Consider the following 20,734-nt stretch of genomic DNA (forward strand, 5'->3'; position numbering starts at 1 on the left):
ATCAGTCTGGGCTTCCGGGGAGGTTGGACTTTGTGACTTGTATGGTCTCTTCCCAGAGCATAACAGCACATTAGCCCTTTTGCAGGAGGAAACACTAAGGATGTTCCTATGGAGGGGGGGGAGGGAAGGAGGAAGGGAGAGGGAATTGATTGTGTTTTCTTTTCTTTTCTTTTTTTTTTCTGGAATTGATTGTGTTTTAAAGTCAAACAACCACAGTATCTAATGATTTTCAAAGGAGGGGGTCATGTAAGGAATGTGTGTGTGTGTGTGTGTGTGTGTGTGTGTGTGTGTGTGTGTGTGTATCTCACTCTTGTCCCATATTGGGACAAAAGATCTGTGTTCAAATCCTGGCTAGCTGCATGACCTTGGACGAAGCACTTTCCCTCAGGGGGCTGCAGTTTCCTCTTCTGTAAAATGAGGGGTCAGATAACAGCTCCTGAGATTCCTTCCATCGCTAATGCCCAAGATCCTCCAAGTCCTAAAATCTTTCTCCTCTCAAGCACAAGCTCTTGCTACTTCCAGGGTTAACAGGAGAGATTGTGTGTCTTTGGTAGCCTGTGAATATATCGGGACTCGGAGAGAAATCAAGTTCAAATTCCAATCTCCCCATTTTCTGCTCTCTGTGATTTTGGGTGGGTAACTTTCCCTCTGTGTGCCTCAGTTTCCTCCTCTCTCAAATGAGGGGTTGGGCTCCATGGCCAGGATGAGATCTGCAATTCTGTCATCCTTCATTTCCCCCTCTAAATCCTGTGATCCCACATTTCTTCCTCTTCTAAATCCCCTCATACCACCACCTGATTGTCCCTTCCTGCTCTAAATCCCAGCTCCAAAGCTGAGGCTCAAAAATTTGCCTGGGTTGCTATTGGGCAGCCCCACAGTGGGAGAGTCCAGAGCAGTGGCAGAGTCCCGGAACTGGAACCTTTACTTTTTCTTCTTGTTGTGGGACAAATGTTTTCATTATCGGTGGTCTGTGCCTCAGTTCCCCTTAAATGTGTTATGCCTAGTTTCTAGCTCAAGCTCAATTCTCTTCCTGTTTTCAGGTTAAGTTTGTTTAGGACAATGGATAGGCCAAAAGGTGCAAGAAACTGCTCAACATCGTTCATACATTTTTTTTTAAACAAAGTGCTCCAGATGGTATAAACACCAAGCTAAAAAATGGGTTTCGACCTCCCATAATCCCCCTTCTGCCCCTCTGGAAGTATGTCCTCCAATTCAAAACAAGGAAAAATGAATCTGCCGTGATGGGATTTTGTCATTTTTATTGATGTTGAATTTTATTGCTTTTTGTCTTTATTTTCATCAATACCTTTTATTTTTACATGACCTCCTTTGTAAATACGTCTTCCCTCTTCACCTAGCTACAGAACCACTTTGTAACAAAGAACAAAAAAGGAGGAAAAAAAAAAGATAGTTCAGCAAACTCTTTGTTAAGTAATATACAATAGCTCATACCCATAGTTCTCTGTGTCTGCAAAGAAAGGAGAGATTCGTTTTCTCCTTGCTACTCTGAGGTCTAGTTTGGCCATCGTAATTACTGTGTGGTCATTATAATTATCTCCAGTATACATTTGAGATAATCACAGAAGGAAAGCAATTGCATTAACATGGGACCAGGAAAGGCATCTTACTGAAGGGCAGATTTTGGCTGAAACTTGAAGAAAGCCAAGAGGTGGACGTGAGGAGGAAGAGCATTCTAGGAATGGAGGGAATCCAGTGAAAATAAATGAATCAGGGGACAGATTAGCAAGGAGGACAGAATTACTGGGGAGGGGTTAAGTGTAAAGACTGGAAAGCTAGGAAGCAACCAGGTTATAAAGGACTTTAAAGTAAAACAGGATTTTATATTTGATGGGTGTTCTCTAAAGTAACAAAATTTCAGGTCTCCTTCTTATATCTGTGATTCTTAGAATCTGGGTTCTCACTATCTGCAAACTGGACGTATGACCCTGGGGAAAGCTTTTCACCTGCTTGCATCTCATGAGCTCCCTGGATGATCCCTTAAGATCTCTTCCAATTCTCAACCATTTCTAATGCCCTGAGCCGTTCTAATTTTCCTGGGATATTTCCCAAAGCAGCTTGGGACCCTTTTTGAGATTCTTGGTGAAGAGGATCTCTGATCCAAATACAGAGAGTGCCATGTTATGATCCCAAGACCAGTTGACAAATCCCAGAACTATCCTTGTAGTTCATCAGTTTAGCCAAAGTCATCTTTATCTGTGTGGTCTGAGGGGGCCCCCCCACCCCAGCGCCCAATGCTCTTATAGCGCAGTCAACATTGTATACACAGGAACCCATTTTTCACTTGGTGATGGGTGATCTGCTGCAAAATCTGCAGGCAGCCAAGGATCAGGAGGTCACTCCGACCCTTAGAAGCTCAAATGTTTGAAATACTTTAGTGTGAATATTTCCCCTAAAATAATGTCTTATTTCTCTTTCTCCATTCCTTGAGAGAGAGAAAACACATCCCATTTCCCAAGTTGCATTTGCAGCCTGGGGTTTTCAGGCAGCGAATCAGAGTATGTAGAATTGGGATTTAAGAGATTCTCCAGTACTACCCTTTATTCTACAGATGAGGAAACTGAGGTTCAGAGGCGCAGGGACATGCTCACAAAGGTAGGAAGTATCACAGATAGGATTTGAATCATCACTGTATTTTCCAAAGCATCATGTTGCAAACTGAATTCAAGGAAGGGTCAAGGACTCAGGGCTGGACTATCTAGAGGGAACATAGCTAAGGCTTTTCTTGATTTGTTTCCTTAATGTAACTTCCAGGGAGGAGGAAAGAACTCCAAGTCTCCTTCCATTCCGTCCGACTCCACCCCTGAATGACCTCACAAAAGGGAGCGCCAATGCCCAGAAGCCAAAGCCCCTCTCTAGACCTGCAGGAGGCCTCCCCAACTCCCTACACATGACCTGCCCAGGGGCCTGACATTAAGAATATTTGCCGAACCTTTCCATCAGGGTTTGGTCAACCAGAAGGCCAAAGGAAGTGCCCAAAAGAGCAGCCAGTTCATTTTTGTGGAAGATGGAACAGGTTAGTACTCTTGTCCATTAGCCCATATCGCCCTGTATCCTTACACATCCCTATTTACTGAAAGATCAATGGGTCCATCTTAAATCCTTTTCAGCATTACTCTTAGGGAGAACAAAGAAAGTCCAAGTTACATCATCTTATGAAACTTGTTGCTAATATCAGGAGACAAAAATAACAAAAGCATCTCTTCAAGGAAGGAGAGATGTCTCTAGCAACTTTAGGGTCCTTAAACTTAATAGGACAATAGGCTAAGGAGTCTTGTGTTAACTCATCTAGGGCCATCAATGTACACAATGGTCCATGGCATTAAATTGATTTATTCAAGATCAAAATGCCTCTGTGTGTGTGTCCAACACAGAAGAAATCGAAGCCCCTTGCCCACAAAGTCTAGCTAGGAAGACGTGATCCATGCAAGAAAAAAAAAACCAAAGTAAAGTTAGAATGTGAGAACCTAGCTATAAATATTGGATCACCAGACTATCCCAGGGAAGACCTAGAGCTAAAAAGAATCTCAGCACCAAATGAGTCCATTCCCTTCTTTTTGTAGATAAGGAAACTGAGGACCTCCAAGACTTATCATTCCCATTCTTTGTCGTCTTTGCCAGTTTGCTCTATGCTTCTCATTGTTTTAATTGTCAGTAGACATGAGCAACAAAGACAGAGTTCTGATTAAATGCATCTGTGTTATTATCATGTTACATGATAATTGTTCATAAATAGTTCATATGAATAATTATAATTAGTGTTGGTTTTTGAGACTTCCATATCTACAAATAGGATTACAAAGAGTTTAGTGTTCATCTCTCATGCATGCAGTTACATTCATAACCATGAGTGTTGCATGTGTTCTCACCTCCTTCCTATCCCAGACTCTATTTCCTTACTTACTTAGTCCTTCCCTTTCCAGTGCCTTTCACCTTTCCCCTTTCCCCCTACTCCAACAGCAGAGGAGTTCTTAAGCCCCTCTTCCAGCTGGACACCATCTATCGCTCATTCATCCCGTTCTAAAAAACACCAGGATGCTGAGGGTCTAGAACGAGGGGAAAGTGTGGGATATGAAGCTGTCAATGATCAGGTCTACCACGTCCGCCATCCAGTGGGAGGAAGAAAGTAAAATAAAACTGGGGAGAACACAGGCCAGGGGAAGTAATGGAAAACCAGAATGAATTCAGAATCCTTCCGAATCTGACCTGCGAGCAGAAGGACAGAAGAGAATAGCAATAGTTTGAGTAGAGAGGGAACAAATGGATTTGCAATTGTTGTGTACAATCCATTTTAAAAAAAGATCTAAGCAGACTTGAGTGTATCCAGGAGGGAATGACCAAGATGATAAAATAAGATCTGTGAGAACCAGCTAAAGGAAGTTGGAGTATTTAATCTGAAGAAGAAAAAAACATATCTATAAAGTAGATGAGAGACCACGCGTGCATAGATTTCAAGCTAGAAGGGAATTTAAAAGCCGTAAAGTCCAACTGAATCACTTTATTAGTAAGAAGACTCAAGCCTAGAAAGGTTATGTGGCCTGCCCAATCTGAAGCAGGATTTGACATCATTGTTTCCTAATCCCCATGTCCAGAGCCCTGGTGATGACACCATTTTTTGTGCACTCACTTTTTCAGTTGGGTTCAACTCTTTATGACTCCATTTGGAATTTTGTTTAACAGAGAATTTTGCCATTTCCTTCTCCAACTCAGTTTACAGATGAGGAAACTGAGGCAAGCAGGGTGACTTGCCCAGGGTCACACAGCTAGTAAGTGCCTGAGGCTGGATTTGAACTCAGAAAGATGAGTCTTCCTGACTCCACATTGCACTCTGCACTAGCTAACAGGAGTCTCTCATAGAGTTGGGAAAATTCACATCTCCCCTTTCTCAAAGAGAAGGGACTATGGATGCGGGACATAATCTATACAATAATGTAATGATTGTACTGAACTGCTTTTAAGCCTCTTTCTTTTTTTCTTTGTTAGAAAGAATGATTGGTATATGGGGGGATTCCGAAATTAAGGTGATTTGAAATCAAAAAGAACATTAACATTTTTTTTGGAAAATTAAAAGTAATAATAAGGTTAAAGTATCAGGTCTGTCACATGGAAGACTGATTAGGTTTCTGCTTGGTCTCAGAGAGCAGGACTCAGAACAAATCACAAAAGTTTAGAAGAGGAGAATTCAGTTTCTCAGATATTCTTGGTGCTTAAATCAGCTCAAGAGTACATTAGGTTGATTTGGAAGGTAGTGAGCTCCTTCTGACTGAAGATATGCAAGCAGAGTCAGGGTCACAATCCATCCAGGGTATAGAAAGGTTCCTGGTCTAGGAGCCAGTTACATTGTGTAGTCTCTGAGATTTAGGTGATCCTGAGTCTTCTCTGGAAAATAGGAATAATAAACATCACTATTTATCTGTTTCCTGTCTGTTTTACACTTGCCCATTTACTTATATAGCAAGACTATAGTAAGGGCAGGCACTTTTGGCTTTCCCATTTCATAGAACCAAGACACCCAACCTTATGAGATTGTTCTCGAAGAAAATAATCTGGCAAAATTGCCTTGTCAACTTAAATGCTCACATATATAATGATTATAAAAAGTGAATGGACAAACCAAGAAATAGCCTCCAAGGCCTGAGACCTGGTAGAGATGCAGTACTGGGCAATGGCTAAGATGTTTGGAGTCAGGAAGACCTCGTTTCTCTTTCAAAATTAGCCAGGATCCTTTTTGGTCCTAAATCTATGATCTTATGATCCTAAGTCACTTATCTAGCCATTTTGGGCCTCTGTTTCCCCATTTGTAAAATGAAGGCATTGTTCTAGATGGCCTTTCAGGTCCCTTACAGCTCTAAGTCTGTGATCCTATTACTTTAATCTCTCTGGGCCTCAGTTTCCTCATTTCTAAAATTAGGGAGTTGGTTCAGATGGCCTCTGAAGTCCCTTGCAGCTGAGTCTTGTGTTCATTCTAATCCCTTTTGCTGGGATTAGAGAAAGGGGGAAGGAAGTATGTCTGGGGAGAAGGCAGGGAGGAATCAAGGAGGAGGAAGCAAGAGAAAATAGAAACCTGGGCTGACACAGTTTACCTCTTCCCAGTCCAGAAGCAGCTCTCCAGATTAAAACGTGGCTCATGAGTGGTTCTAAACTTGATCTTTTACCAGCTCCCATTTTTTTTTTTTTTTGCAGGGGGAGTGAGGAGAGGGGTGGGGTGGGAGGACCAAAGCAGCTCGAGACTGTGATTTGGTTTCTATGTCGGTTAGTTTGATTTCCGTCCCATCACAGACATGGCCAGGCTCGGCAGGGCACAGCCTTTCCTGCTGTGGGACGGTTGTCCATCCACTTCCCAAGTTCACATCTGGCTTAATGATGAGCTCCAGCCTTCCTGAAAAAGCTGGGAAATGCTTTCTCTCTCCCTTGTTGAAGGAGGCTGCCTCTTTTTACCCAGAGTTTAAAATAGCCTGTGTTCCGTGTCCTCCCCAAATTGCACATTTTATCACGTCTGCCCACGGGAAGGCAAGGCGAGCCTACCACATGTTGGGGAAGGAAACAATGAAAATCATAACAACACATTTATATATTTCTATCGCACTCACAAGTCTGTACAGCATGTTCTTCACCAAAGCCCTGTCAAGGAGAAAGTTTGAAAATTCTATGCAAAGGGAAGTCAAGTAGATCTGACTCAATGCAGCCTCAGACACTTATCAGCTGTGTCACTGAACTTATTTGCCTCAACTTACTCATCTCTAAAATGGGGATAATAATAGCACCTGCCTCCCAGGGTGGTTGTGCAGATGATATTTGTAGAGCACTTAGCACAATATCTGGCAGATATCAGACACCATATAAATAAATCCTCTCTGTAATTAAATGAAGACACTGAGAGATTGGCCATTGAACAATCAATAAGCATTTATTAAGGACCTACTAAGTTCCAGGCACTGAGGATACAAAGGAAAAGTATCCTCAAAGGCACTATATTCTTATATCTAAGAAATTCATGATCACAAAGGTATTAAGTCTGAATTGAAACCAGATTTTTGGTGAGATATTCACCGTACCACAATGCCTAGAGTACATTATTGAAGAAAAAGTATAATCAAAATGATAATAATAACTATTAATTAAGCACCTACTATGTGCATACGAAGTTTTTTTTTTAATATAGTTCCTGCCCTCAAGGAGCTTACATTCCATCAAAGAAATCCTTGATTACAAAGCTGATTTGAACCGGGTCTCACGAAGCACTGCCTAGAGCAGGAGTGGACTTTTTTTTTTTTTTTTTTTTTTTTTTTTTTTTTTTTTTTTTTGCTGAGACAACTGGGCTAAGTGACTTGCCCAGGGTCACACAGGAAGTGTTAAATGTCTGAGTCACATTTGAACTCGGGTCCTCCTGACTTCAGGGCTGGCGCTCTATCCATGGACTTTTAAAAAATACCATCCACAAACCCTTTTGGCTGATCTATGAAGCATAAGGAAACCTTTCTCAGAATGATATTTTTTCATTTTAATAACTTTTTATTTTACCAAATATGTGCAAAGGTAGCTTTCAACATTTACCTTTGCAAAACATTGTGTTTCAACTTTTTCTTGCTCTCCCCTCCACTCCTACCCACAGACAGCAAGCAATCCAATATAGGTTAAACTTGTAATTCTTCTAAACATATTTTCAAAAAATAAAAAAGTAAACATATTTTCATATTTGTCATGCTGCACAAGAAAAAGCAGATCAAAAAATGAAAGAAGGTAGTCTTCAGAAGGTGGTCTAACTAGAAGAAATGGGTTGGAAATTCCATGAAAACATATATATTACCAAAAAAAATTCTATTAAAAAGAAAAAGAAAAATGATTCCACAAAACCAGCCTTTTACCTCCTCATTCCCATCTGTCCTCCACTTAACTGTCAAAATGATTTTTTTGTTTGTTTGTTTGTTTTTTTTTTTTTTTTTTGGCAACCAGGATTAAGTGACTTGCCCAGGGTCACACAGCTAGCGTTTGAGGTCAAATTTGTTTGTACCTAGTTGTTCACATTTTGTCTTCTGCATTAGATTGAGAGATTTGGGAGAGCAGAGACTTTTTTTTCTTCTCTTTGTATCCCTAGCACTTAACATTGCCTGACTATGATAGCCACTAAATAAATGCTTGGAACATTATCCATGTCTAACAAAATTCACTATTCTGGGGGGGAGCAGCCTTCCTCACACAAAGCACAGAACCTGGCGCTTAGAGAAGTCTCAGTCATTACTCAGTGCTTGTTCAGTGGGCTCTAGCTTTGGTCATTGGCTAAAGAATTTTCCGAGATGGAAAGAACCGTAGAGCTTCTCTAGACCATCCTCTTGGTTTATAGATGAGGAGACTCAGACACAAAAAGGTCACATGATTTCTCCAAAGTTCCACAGTTATTTGGAATCCTCAGCAGTTTTCCTAGGAAGATATAGTATTCAACATTTACCTTTAAAAAAAAGTTAAATTAAAGCTTTTTATTCACACAACACATGCATGAGTAATTTTTCAACATGGATCCTTGCAAAGCCTTCTGTTCCAAATTATCCCCTCTTTCCCCCCACCCCTTCCCCTAGATGGCAGATAGTTCAAATATATTCAATATTTACCTTTGCAAAACCTTCTGTTCCAAATGTTTCTCCCTCTCCCTTATCCCACCCTGCCCCAAGACAGGTTAAATGTATGCAATTCTTCTGACCATTAAGGGTAAAGTTTTAGCACAGTGCCTGGCACATAGTAGGTACTATAGAAGTGTTAGCTATAATAATCATAATAATAATAGTTATGCTGATGATTATTCTACTATTAACATTACTAGAGCATCATGCAAGTAATGAGCATCAGAACTGGGCTGTGAACCCATAACGGAACCAGACCCATTTCCACTGTGTCCCTGCCTCTTCTCTGTCTCCCATCTGTTGCCAGGAAGTCTATTCATTGAGGGGAAGGAGCAGATTGGGTTTGTCTTTGAATCTCCAGGGTCTAGCAGGTGCTGATGATTTCATTCTTTTTTACTGGCCCTGAGGATCATGGATCATGGCCTAGAACAGCAAGGGACCTCAGAGACCCTCTAGTTCTCCCCCTTATCTTACAGAGTAGGAAACTGAGGCCTGGGGAGGTGACATGGCTTTCCCAAGCTCATATTAATAGAAATGAGGGAGACAATTTGAATCTAGATCATTTAATCCCAGAGTCATATTCTTTAGAAATCAATTCATTCAGACCATTCATTTTATAAATGAAGAAATTGAGTCTCCAAGAAGGGACTCACCCATAATCCCCCAGGAAGGACAAAAAGAGCCAGGGCTGGGATCTTTGTCTTTTAATGCTACTGAAGGGCTCTTTCCATCACCCCACACTGTGCTCTGGCTTTTGCTGGGGAATGGGAGAATATTAATGTGCAAGACATGTCTCTCAAGAGTCACAAGGGCTCAGCAGTCTAGCGATCCGAGATCTGCAAGCATCTGAGAAGAGCATCTCTGAGCCCTCCTGTCAGCCTTCCATCCTTTACACTGTCACGGTCTCTCCCTTAAGTCAGAGGCTTTTTATAAAATTTGGGAGGAGGCAGGAGAGCTGAAACCTACCCCACATTTATGCTTTTTCCACATAATAATATTTTTATAGCAACAAGAAGGAAATGGAGACAGATTGGCCTTTGTGCTGGGGATAAATTAGCTGTGACTAGCTCATTCAGACAGCCCGAGACAGCTGATACACTTGAATGTTTCGTTGATGAATTCACTGAGCAGAATTTTTTTTCCTTTTTTTACTCACTCCTTGAACACTGTCATTTGCCTGGAATAAAGTTTGTACTGGAACAAATTAAATAGAACCACAAAATGTTAGAATAGGAGAGAGCCTTTGAAATTATCTGTCCAACCTCTCCTCCCCTTTCAAGTTTACAGATGAGGGGACTGTTTGCCCAAGATTATCAGCTGCTTTATGGCAGCTGACCTCTACAGAGACTGTATAGGATAGTCAGAAAAGTCCTGAGTTCAAATCCCACCTTTGATGCTTATTAGCTTTGATGCTCACCTGTCTGAGCCTCAATTTCCTCATCTGTAAAATTAGGATGATAATGGACATTAAGAGGTAGAATGGAGTACTCTCACTTCAGATTCTTACCAGCTGTTTAACTGCTGAACAAATGATTTAATTTCTTGAGCTTCAGTTTCCTCATCAGCAGAATGGGAAAAATAGAAACCCTACCTCACAAGAATGCTATGAGTATTGACTAAGATAATAGCTATAAAGTGCTTTTCAATCTTTATCATATGATAAAAATTCCTATTGTCAATAATAATTAAGATAGCAAGAATAATGCATACACCAACTTCTTCAGAAGATAATGAAAACATTTAAAAGCTCCTTGAGGGCAAGGACTATTTCATTTTTATCTCTTTATCACTATCATAGCACATAGTAGGTGCTTAATAAATGCTTTTTAATTGACTGGCCAATTGAGAGATAAACATGTTCTATAAAAAAAAGAGTTGGTATAGTATTTTGCTTCTTTCCCCCACCATTTAAACTAGAATATATTCCTTCCGAAGCCTGGGCATCCCTGCCCAGAGAGATGCTCAAGTTAAGATCACTTACATTGTTAGAAATGTCTTTCCTGGGGAAGAGTGATTCCCCCAGAAGCTGAAGGAGAAATCTCAGATAAATCCAATAGAGTCAGCCTCTTTCGAGTTAACTCTTCTCCCCACCAGAGGGTTGAGGAGACATTTCTGGAGGGATATGCTCAGTAAATAGAGAATTTTGAGAAGCGAATGAAATGACAGGTATTCCATTTTCCTTGGACAGAGTTTTTAAAGAAGGGAAAGGGACCTGTATGTGCAAGAATGTTTGTGGCAGCCCTCTTTGTAGTGGCCAGAAACTGGAAACTGAGTGGATGCCCATTATGGAGAATGGCTAAATAAATTGTGGTATATGAATGTTATGGAATATTATTGTTCTGTAAGAAATGACCAGCAGGAGGATTTCAGAAAGGCCTGGAGAGACTTACATGAACTGATGCTGAGTGAAATGAGCAGGACCAGGAGATCATTATATACTCAACAACAATACTGTATGAGGATGTATTCTGATGGACGAGGCTCTCTCCAACAATGAGATGAGCCAAATCAGTTCCAACAGAGCAGTAATGAACTGAACCAGCTACACCCAGTGAAAGAACTCTGGGAGATGACTATGAACCACTACATTGAATTCCCAATCCCTCTATTTTTGTCCACCGGCATTTTTGAGTTCCTTCACAGGCTAATTGTACACTATTTCAAAGTCCTATTCTTTTTGTACAGCAAAACAACTGTTTGGACAAGTATACATATATTGTATTTTAATTTATACTTTAACATATTTAACATGTATTGGTCAACCTGCCATCTGTGGGGGGGGAAGGGAGGGGAAAAATTGGAACAAAAGGTTTGGCAATTGTCAGTGTTGTAAAATTACCCATGCATATATCTGGTAAATAAAAACTATAAAAATAAATAAAAATAAAATAAAAATAAAAATTAGTTCATATTTAGTCTTGCCACAATCATATAGATTACAATCCGAAGTCCCTTCCAGCTCTAGACCTACTTTTCTAGGACCCTCTTGGAATTCCCTCATTGCTCCCTAGAAATTCTGATCCTTATTTTAGAAAGCACTGTCCAATCCAAGACCTGCCTTTCTTCCTTTGGTCGGAAGCCACTGGGCATTTTTTATTTATTATTTATTTATTTATTTATTTATTTTATTTAATTTTTTATTTTACTTTATAACTTTTTTTTTGACAGTACATATGCAACATTATCCCTTGCACTTACTTCTGTTCAGATTTTTTCCCTTCCTCCCCCAACCCTCTCCCCCAGATGGCAAGCAGTCTTATACATGTTAAATATATTACAGTATATTCTAGATACAATATATGTGTGTAGAACCAAATTTCTTGTTGCGCAGGAAGAATTGGATTCAGAAGGTAAAAATAACAGTTTACACCCATTTCCCAGTGTTCCTTTTCTGGATGTAGCTGATTCTGTCCATTAGTAATCAATTGGAATTGGATTAGCTCTTCTCTATGTTGAAGAAATCCACTTCCATCAGCATACATCCTCATACAGTATCATTGTTGAAGTGTATAATGATCTCCTAGTTCTGCTCGTTTCCCTCAGCATCAGTTGATTTAAGTCTCTCCAAGCCTCTCTGTATTCCTCCTGCTGGTCATTTCTTACAGAACAATAATATTCCATAACATTCATATACCACAATTTACCCAACCATTCTCCAATGGATGGACATCCATTCATCTTCCAGTTTCTAGCCACTATGAAAAGAGCTGCCACAAACATTTTGGCACATACAGGTCCCTTTCCCTTCTTTAGTATTTCCTTGGGATATAAGCCCAGTAGTAGTATGGCTTTTTGGGCATAATTCCAGATTGCTCTCCAGAATGGTTGGATTCTTTCACAACTCCACCAACAATGCATCAGTGTCCACTGGGCATTTTTTAAAAGGAAGGAGTAAAGATACATTGGGAAGAATAATGGGCTTAGAGTCCAAATGGGCCTCAATTCCATGTCTTTGAAATGAAATTGTCAGATCAAATAACTTAAAAATGTCTCTTCCAACTCAAATTAGAAGATCCTATTGATATGTTTTTCTTTCTTTAAGTTCTTGTTGTAAGAGATGGCTTGATGGTAAGGGAGAGAGGGTGGAAATAAAATTCAAGCAAAAACAATAAGCGTCAATCAAAATAAAACTTTGGAAAAAGCAAATGAAATTTTAAAAAAAGAAAGCAGATGACTCTAATTCCCTCTTTCTTTCCTTTTAGACAGGGAAGAGCCAAGATCCTGGGTCCCTCGTGGAGTTTTTGCAGAGTTCTTCCATGGACTTGATCGTGACCATGGCTAGGAAGATGGTACCTGAAGAATAGCAGAGGTCTTTACCTCTATTCTGGTGGTGAACTTAAGAGATGCCCCTTGCAATTGAAATCAAGGAGAGTAATGGAAACACCAAGACCTAGATTATAGTAATCACTCCATTAGAGCTATGAACACCGGCAAGGCTTAAGATCAAAGGAGCAAGTTGAGGTAAGGCAATCTGTCCCAGTCCATTCCAGCTGCAGTCATTTGGATTCTTCAAGGATTTACCTGAAAGATGAGTGATGGGATGTGGGCCTCTCTCAGTCCCAAGGAATTTAATCAACTCGAGAAATATTCAAAAGGTGAGTATCCTGATTAATCCACTTAAGGAGAGAACTATCTCATGTTTGGGGAAGGCCGAAGAGACATGGGTGGTGGAGGGGACAGAGAACTGACTTTATAATCAGTCGGATTGAGTCCTGTCTCTAATACATAATAATTGGATGACCATGTTCAAGTCATGACTCATGGTCCCCCAAAATTCTCAAGGATGGTGAGTCATTGATGTGACTGCCTCCAGAAGAGCAAAGGCAGATTTCAGTTTGATGTGGAAGAAAAATCCTGTTCACAATCAGAGTTCTCCAGAAGTGGAAGAGTTTCCAGAAAAAGGAGGGTGATACATTTGGAGCTGGAAGGGACAGAGAATATCTTGTCCAATAGCCATCCCTATTTTACAAAGTGTTCTTTCTCTACTACGCTGCCTCTATTTACAAATGGCCTTATTGAGCAAATGATGAATGTCAGACATCTATCAGAACTGGTGTGGAGTTTCCTCCTTTAGATCCATGCTCTTGTCCGGGTTTAGGATTCTGAAATGGTCTTAGCACAAGGAACTTGTATTTATTAACAAAACAAAAATAAAACAACTTTTTAAAATAGGTTCTTCCTTTTTGTTCATGTCCGTTCTATTTTGGTAACATTTTAATTTTAATGTCATGGACACACAGAGATCCTGGATAAGAGGTCCCTAACTTTTTTTCTGTTTTCAGCTATCAAAATATTTAAAAAATAAAGTTCACAGACTTCAGATTAAGAACCCCTATTCTAGTGGAACCAGGAGTTGTTATGGTTGGATCCAGTCAATCAACAAATAAGCCATTATTAAATACCCACTTTGTGCCAGGCATTGTGCCAAGCACTGGGAAAATTAAGATAAAAATGAACCAAACCATGTTTTCAGAGAACTCTTGGTTCTTTCAATACATATTTGTTAAACACTTACTATATCCCAGGCACTGTGAGAAGTGCTGGGGATCCAAATACAAAAGTGTATCTATCTAGCTCTTCTTTATTATCTCAGGGAATTAGAATTCTATTTATCTGGAGAAATTGGTATTTTGGAAGAAATAATATTTGCATATATAAAGAGTAGGGGTGGAGTAGAGGTTTTAGCAGCTAAAAGACCCCAAGAATTGGGGCTCTTGCTTCCCTTATTGACAATTTCCCAAAATCGATGGGTTTTGCCTCCCTAGATTCTACCAGGAAGTTAAAAGATGTCTTAGAAGCATTTTACGGGACCGATCTGGAGTCAAAGTATAACTCACAACTGGTAAGAAGCTTTTGTTTGGATTTTTAAGTGAAACCTTTTTTTTTTTCAGATTTGTGATTTCATTAATGTAGGGAACTCTCAGAGAAGAAACTCCAGCCCCCAATTCAGATCACAGATCAGCCTTTCCTTATAGTCTAAGAGAGTCCTTCAGAGCTCTTAAGAAGTTGAGTGATTTCCTTTCCATCTCTTCCTGTACACACGAGAGATAAGAAAGGCCTGCAGGACTCTGTAGTTATAGGGGGCAGAAGAGATGGGAGCAATGAATACTTAGAGCATCAGGAAGTCGTTCCAAGGCTGATGTGTATTATCTGGAGGCTCATGGTTTTCAGAACTGAGAACATGAAAACTAGAAGAGGAGGCATTTTATTTGTAAGTGCTTGTAGCTCCCTCTCAGGTCTTTAGGAGTACCCTGAGAGATTTGGGGTATCTCTTCTCTAATGCCATTGGCTTTGTTCCCCTCTTCCATTATTCATTGACAGGGTGACCAGCAATACAGTTCCATTTGGCTCCTAATATCAATTTCTTTTGTATTTAGTACAAACATGGGCCCTCAATGTTTTGGGTTCACACTCCCTCTATCCCATCACATTTTCTAGTAAAAAATGACTTGTGCTTTGCTGAATTACCATGTAGTATTGGTCCTACTGAGCTTATGTCCAAGTTCAGCATCTCTTCCAGGAGTATCCCTGTCCCTGTCACTGGGCTGGATCTTAAAAGCATTCTTTGCTCCTCAGGGTATCATTATTAGTCTAGCTGCAAGGCTTTCCAAAATCCCAGAGCCTTGGATTTCGACTTGTCAAAACTCCTAAGATCACAGTCTCCAGTTTGATCTGTTTAACCTAAAATGAAAGGACAAACATCAAGAGAAAAAAGGACATTCCATTTCCATAAGGAGGACCACATATTGGTCTCAGAGGCGAGATCACTCGAGGTCTCTGCTCCTACAGAAGCATCCTTCATTAGATGCCATCAGCCAAACCAAGAGAGAAAGGCCAATGGCAATCGGTGGTGGATGTTCTGGTCCCTGACATTTTAAAAACCCTGCCCTTCCCAGCCCTGCCCCAGTTCCACAAGCTCCTTGTTCTTTTTAAGATTTTAAGATTCTGGTTTTTAAGCCACTGTGCTATGTTTTATGGGTTAGTTCATCCCATTCACAAATCATGATTATGATTATTAGTTATGATTATTAGCTATGTTTATCCCTGCATCCTATTTCCTTCCCATTTATACTTTTCTCTCTCTCTCTTCTTTCACCCTGTTCCTCCTTACTAGTGTTTTGCTTCTGATCCACTACGTCCCTCAATCTTCCTTGCTTTCTGTTAGGCCCTCTCCTTTTCTTGTCAATGTTCTGCTTCCCTATAAGGTAAAACAGATTTTTATATGCAATTGAGTATTTATGTTAGAACCTTTTGGAGATAATTTTATTGAGATTCAAGTTATGCTCACACACTCCTTTCTTCTTTTCACTGTCCTATCTTTTCATGTGAAATAATTTACCTTATTCTACTTCTCCCTTTTCTGTTCTCCTGGTGAATCCTTTTTTTTCACCCTTTAATTTTTTTTCATATCACCCCACCAAAATCAGCTTATACCCATACCCTCTGTCTACATATATTCTTTTAGCTGCCCTAATACTAAATATGATTCCTAAGAGTTACAAGTATTTTCTTCTCATATAGACGTGTAAATAGTTTAATCTTATTGAACAACTTATGTTTTCTCTTTCTTGTTTACCTTTTATGCTTCTAGTGAGTCAAATTTAAAATTAAATTTTCTGTTTAACTCTAGTCTTTTGTCAGAAATGTTTGAAAGACCCCCATTTCATAGAATATCCTTCCCTCCCCAATAAAATTATACTCAGATTTGTTGGGTAGTTGATTATTAGATGTAATCTTGGCTCCTTTGCCTACCAGAATATCTTATCCCAAATCCTCTGATCCAGTAATGTAGAAACTGCTAAATCCTGTGAAATCCTGACTGTGACTACACAGAATCTGAATTCTTTCTTTCTGGCTGCTTACAATATTTTCTTACTAAAAATAAGGAAGTTGACAATAATATTGCCAGGAGTTTTCATTTGGGGTTCTCTTTCAGAAGGTCAATGGATTCTTTCAATTACTATTTAATCCTCTGGTTCTAGAATAGCAGAGGAATTTTCCTGAATAATTCCTTGAAAAATGCTGTCCATTATCTTTTAAAAAAAAAATCATAGCTTCCAGATAGCCCAATAATTCTTAAATTATCTCCCCTAGAATTTAACTTTCCAAATCATATCCTGGAAATCCAAATTTCCAGTGAGCAATTTCACTTTTTTTTTCATTTTTTAAAAATTTTGTTTGATTGATTCATTATATCTCATGGAGTAATTAACTTCCACTTTCCTACTTCTAATTTTTAAGTTATTATTTTCTTCAGCTCTTGTATCCTTTAAAAGAGTTGTTTTCTGGGGCAATTAGGTGGTAAACAGTGGATAGAGCACTAGTTCTGAATTCAGGAGGACCCAAGTTCAAATCTGGTCTCAGACACTTAACACTTCCTAGCTGGGTGACCCTGGGCAAGTCACTTAACCCCAATTGCCTCAGCAAAACAAAACAAAACAAAAAGTTGTTTTCTTCAATGGATATGTCTTTTCCCGTTTTTTTTGTTTGTTTGTTTTGTTTGTTTGTTTTTTTGTGCTTCCTTTACCATGCTGTTGACTCTCTTTTCATGATTTTCTTACCTGTCATTTTATTTCTAGTTTTTTCTTTGATGTCTCTTATTTGGTTTTTAAAGTCCTTATTGAACTTTTCCAGGAGTTCTTTTGGGGCCTGAGACAAAAAAAAAACAAAAAACCAAAAAAAAAAAAAACAAAACAAACAACCCTTCTCTTTAAGGTTTTAAATGTGGGCTTTTTGAACTCGTTGTCCTCTTTTGAGTTTGTGTTTTGATTTTTCTCTGTCTCCATATTAGCTTTCTATAGTCAAGGGCTTTTTGTTTTTGTTTGTTTGCTTTTTGCTCATTTCCTAGCTTATTTTATGACTTTTAAAGCTGAGCTTTGCTTCTTGGGTACAGAGGGCACAGTCCCAAGCTTCTTGAACTGGGAGCCAGAAACCTGGCCACTGACTTGATTCAAAATTTTTCTCCTGGTGTGCTGGGGCCTCTGGGGCTAGTAGATCATCTGTCATATGGGCGCTCACAACTAGCCCCTTGTCCCACTGGTCAGGGCCCTGGGCCTCTATTATTAATCTGTGTTGAGGCTAGGGATTTCCTGCTGACTGTGCTGGGCTGCTTTCTACTTTTATCTGTGTGAGACAGATCTTTTCTGAAATTCTTTTAAGTTATATTGGTCTGGAAAATTGTTCACCTCATCATTTTGAGATATTAAAGTTGTTTGGAGGAGAATTTGGGAGAGCTCAGGCAAGTTCCTGCCTTATCTTTGCCATCTGGCGCTATCTGGTTGTTGTTTGTCCATTATTTTCAAAAAGGACCATGACATCAGGGAGGTGATGCCATAATATGCAAGTGACTTGGATTTAAGCAAGGAGTGCTGTGCAAAGTCACCTCCCTCACTTTCCCCTCCAGAGTCACCTGGGTCCAGAGTCATCTGGGTCCAGTGGCCAGGATGACTGAAGATGATCCAGGATGCAATGGGAGACCTTGGGCTTTTTAAACTAAGGTCTTCAACAAGTCTCACTTTGACTGAGGTCACACCCATTCGGTGATTAAGGATAGGTAGCAATGGAGGCAAAGAATGGCCTTTTTCACCTTGTCCAAAAAATCTAAATAAATAAATAAATGAATGAATGACTCTGGGAGGAGACTCACAGGGTTTCTGGCCAAAGCAGAAACGACTGCTATTTAATTAAAAATGAGCCAATCAGGACCAAAATAATAATCAAATGGGCTTGGCCCAGGACCGATTGGTGGCCAATTAGAATCAGATTGGTCTCACTTAACTCCAGTTCACTTGCATGGGGTGGTATCACCTTTCTGAGGTCATGGTCCATTTAAAAAATGATGGACAAACAACAACCTCTATGAGTAAAGCTGGCCTGGAACTGATCAATTGGAAGACCTTCCTTCCTTCTTTCCTTTTTTTCTTCCTTTCTTCCTTCTTTTTCTTCCTCTGTCCAAATAGGATATTATACCCTAATTTTAGTTGTTCTTAAAAATATTTTTTTCTCTTTTGCTCATCAGAACCCTCCCAAGATATCTTGGGGCTTACTGGCTAGATTTCTTTCTTAAGGACCAGGCCTTAAACCAAAACCAGTCTGGCACTATCTTGGACTATTGCTAAAACCTCCAAATTCTCTCACTTCTAATCTCCTACGTGGATGCCAAAGTGATTTTTTTTGCTTATTTATTTTAAGTGATTTCCCCAAAACCCAAGTCTAACCCTATCACTTCCTTAATCAATAAAATCCAGTGACTCCCTAATGCTTTCAGGATCAAATATAAAATCCTCTCTTTGACTTGTAAGACCCTTCCTACCTTTCCAATCTTCTTATACTTTATTCCTTCATTCACAGACTCTATGATAATCTAATGACATTGGTCTCCTTCCCGACTGTTCTGCACTTAAAACATTCCTTCCCAGGTTCCATATCTTTTTCTTAGATGTCCCTCACACCCAAAATTCTCCCCTTTCTCACTGATACCTCATGGCTTCCTTTAAGTTTTAGCTCAAATAATATTTTCTTCAAGTCACGGTCCCCCCTAATTCTAGTGCCTCACCTTGAAGTTAGTTCCCTTTTATACTGTACATCACTTTTATGTACTCCATACATATACATTACTTTTATCACCAGAAAATGAGCACCTTGAGGCTATTTTTGCCTTTTTTTCCCCTGAGCTTAGCACAGGACTTGGCACACAGTAAGCCCTTAATAAATTTTTGTGGACTTGCATGACTTGTCAAAGGTCACACAGGTAATAAATAAATGGCAAAACCAGAATTTGAACCCACTCTTTTTATTCCAAACTACCCATCGTTTGCACCACATGACATTGGCATTTCTCTCTTCTTTCCTTTTCTATAACCTATTTCCTTTTCTCTTGTCCAACCTCTTTATTTCCCCTTATGTCTTCTTTTCTATCTTTCTTCACTTGTCCCTTTCCCTCTCATTTTCTCTTGCTCCTTCTATCACAATAACAGTCCCTCTTCTCCTCTCCCCTAAGCTCATTGACTATGAAGGATTCAAGGTCTTCATGAAAAATTACCTGGATGAGGTCATCCCTGAGGAACTCTGTAAGCATCTTTTCCTGTCCTTCACATGCAAGAACCGGAAGGGGTCCCATTTGAGGAGAAATTCTAGGCTCTCCCAAGACAACATTTCTGGTAAACATCTTTCAGGGTCCCCAGCTCCTTGTTCCCATGCCAGAAACCAGTGGAAGACGACCCTAACCACATCTTCTTCTCACTATGGCACAAAACACTGAGATGACTCTCCAGAAGAAGAACACATGACCTTCAATGCACCCTCCCTTCACCTGAGTAGGCTGCATATTTTTCAGTGGAGGTAAAAATGGCTTCTCCCCACATGGGAGGTAAGTCATGGTGGTCAGAGCAGATGGAGGCAGAAATAAAGCTGGAGAAATCAGGAAGAGAGGGGTTACTTTATAGCCTGGTCCTCTTCAAGTAAAGTAATTTCTTCCAAGTAATTAACAAAAGAGAGTGATATTTTATATTTTATATATGTTATATTATATATTATTTTATTTTAATTATATATAATATATAGATTACATTTTATGTTACATATATAATTATATATAATATGATATATATTAGTATATAATAAATATAATTACAATATGTTATAATAATATACAGAACACTGAAGGAGATTAAAAGGGGAGGTCAAAACACAGCCCTTGCCTTTGAGGGAAAGACAAGGTCAATCTAAGCCCAAATGGCAGAGAAATGTAAACACAGACACATCTCCATCAATGTAGCCAGATTCATCCACCACGGATAAGTTTTTGTGGAGATGGAGGAGATAAAGGGATGGGCCTGGGGAAGGTGAGAATGTGGGTATTGACTGATTGAGGTCACTTTGACTTCTGAACTTTCTCCTTCTTTGCCAACCTCCTCAAGACACCAAAAGACATAGGTTTGTAGCATAAGAGATACAGATTTTATTCAAAGATATTTTCACCATCTGATTGTTTAAAAGAGGGTAACACACCAGACACAAGCATCTCCATTAAGACAGAAGAAGTGGTTGCTTCTGTAAGGGGCACTGAGGTATAGAAAAAGATATACAGAGTATACCAAAGT

General features: G+C 39.6%; 1 protein-coding gene across 1 annotated transcript in view; it reads left to right on the forward strand.

Annotated features, from left to right (window-relative positions):
- Nucleotides 1-2,854: 2,854 nt before the first annotated feature.
- Nucleotides 2,855-20,734, forward strand: part of DGKG (diacylglycerol kinase gamma) — a 213,458-nt gene continuing 195,578 nt past the window's right edge. Inside the window, exons 1-4 of the mRNA XM_074264238.1 lie at nt 2,855-3,034; nt 12,836-13,228; nt 14,399-14,475; nt 19,633-19,792. The gene's annotated coding sequence lies outside the window, so the exon portion shown is untranslated. The remainder of the gene's footprint in view (nt 3,035-12,835; nt 13,229-14,398; nt 14,476-19,632; nt 19,793-20,734) is intronic.

Source organism: Sminthopsis crassicaudata, chromosome 4 (assembly GCF_048593235.1).
Source record: "Sminthopsis crassicaudata isolate SCR6 chromosome 4, ASM4859323v1, whole genome shotgun sequence".
Classification (NCBI taxonomy): domain Eukaryota; kingdom Metazoa; phylum Chordata; class Mammalia; order Dasyuromorphia; family Dasyuridae; genus Sminthopsis; species Sminthopsis crassicaudata.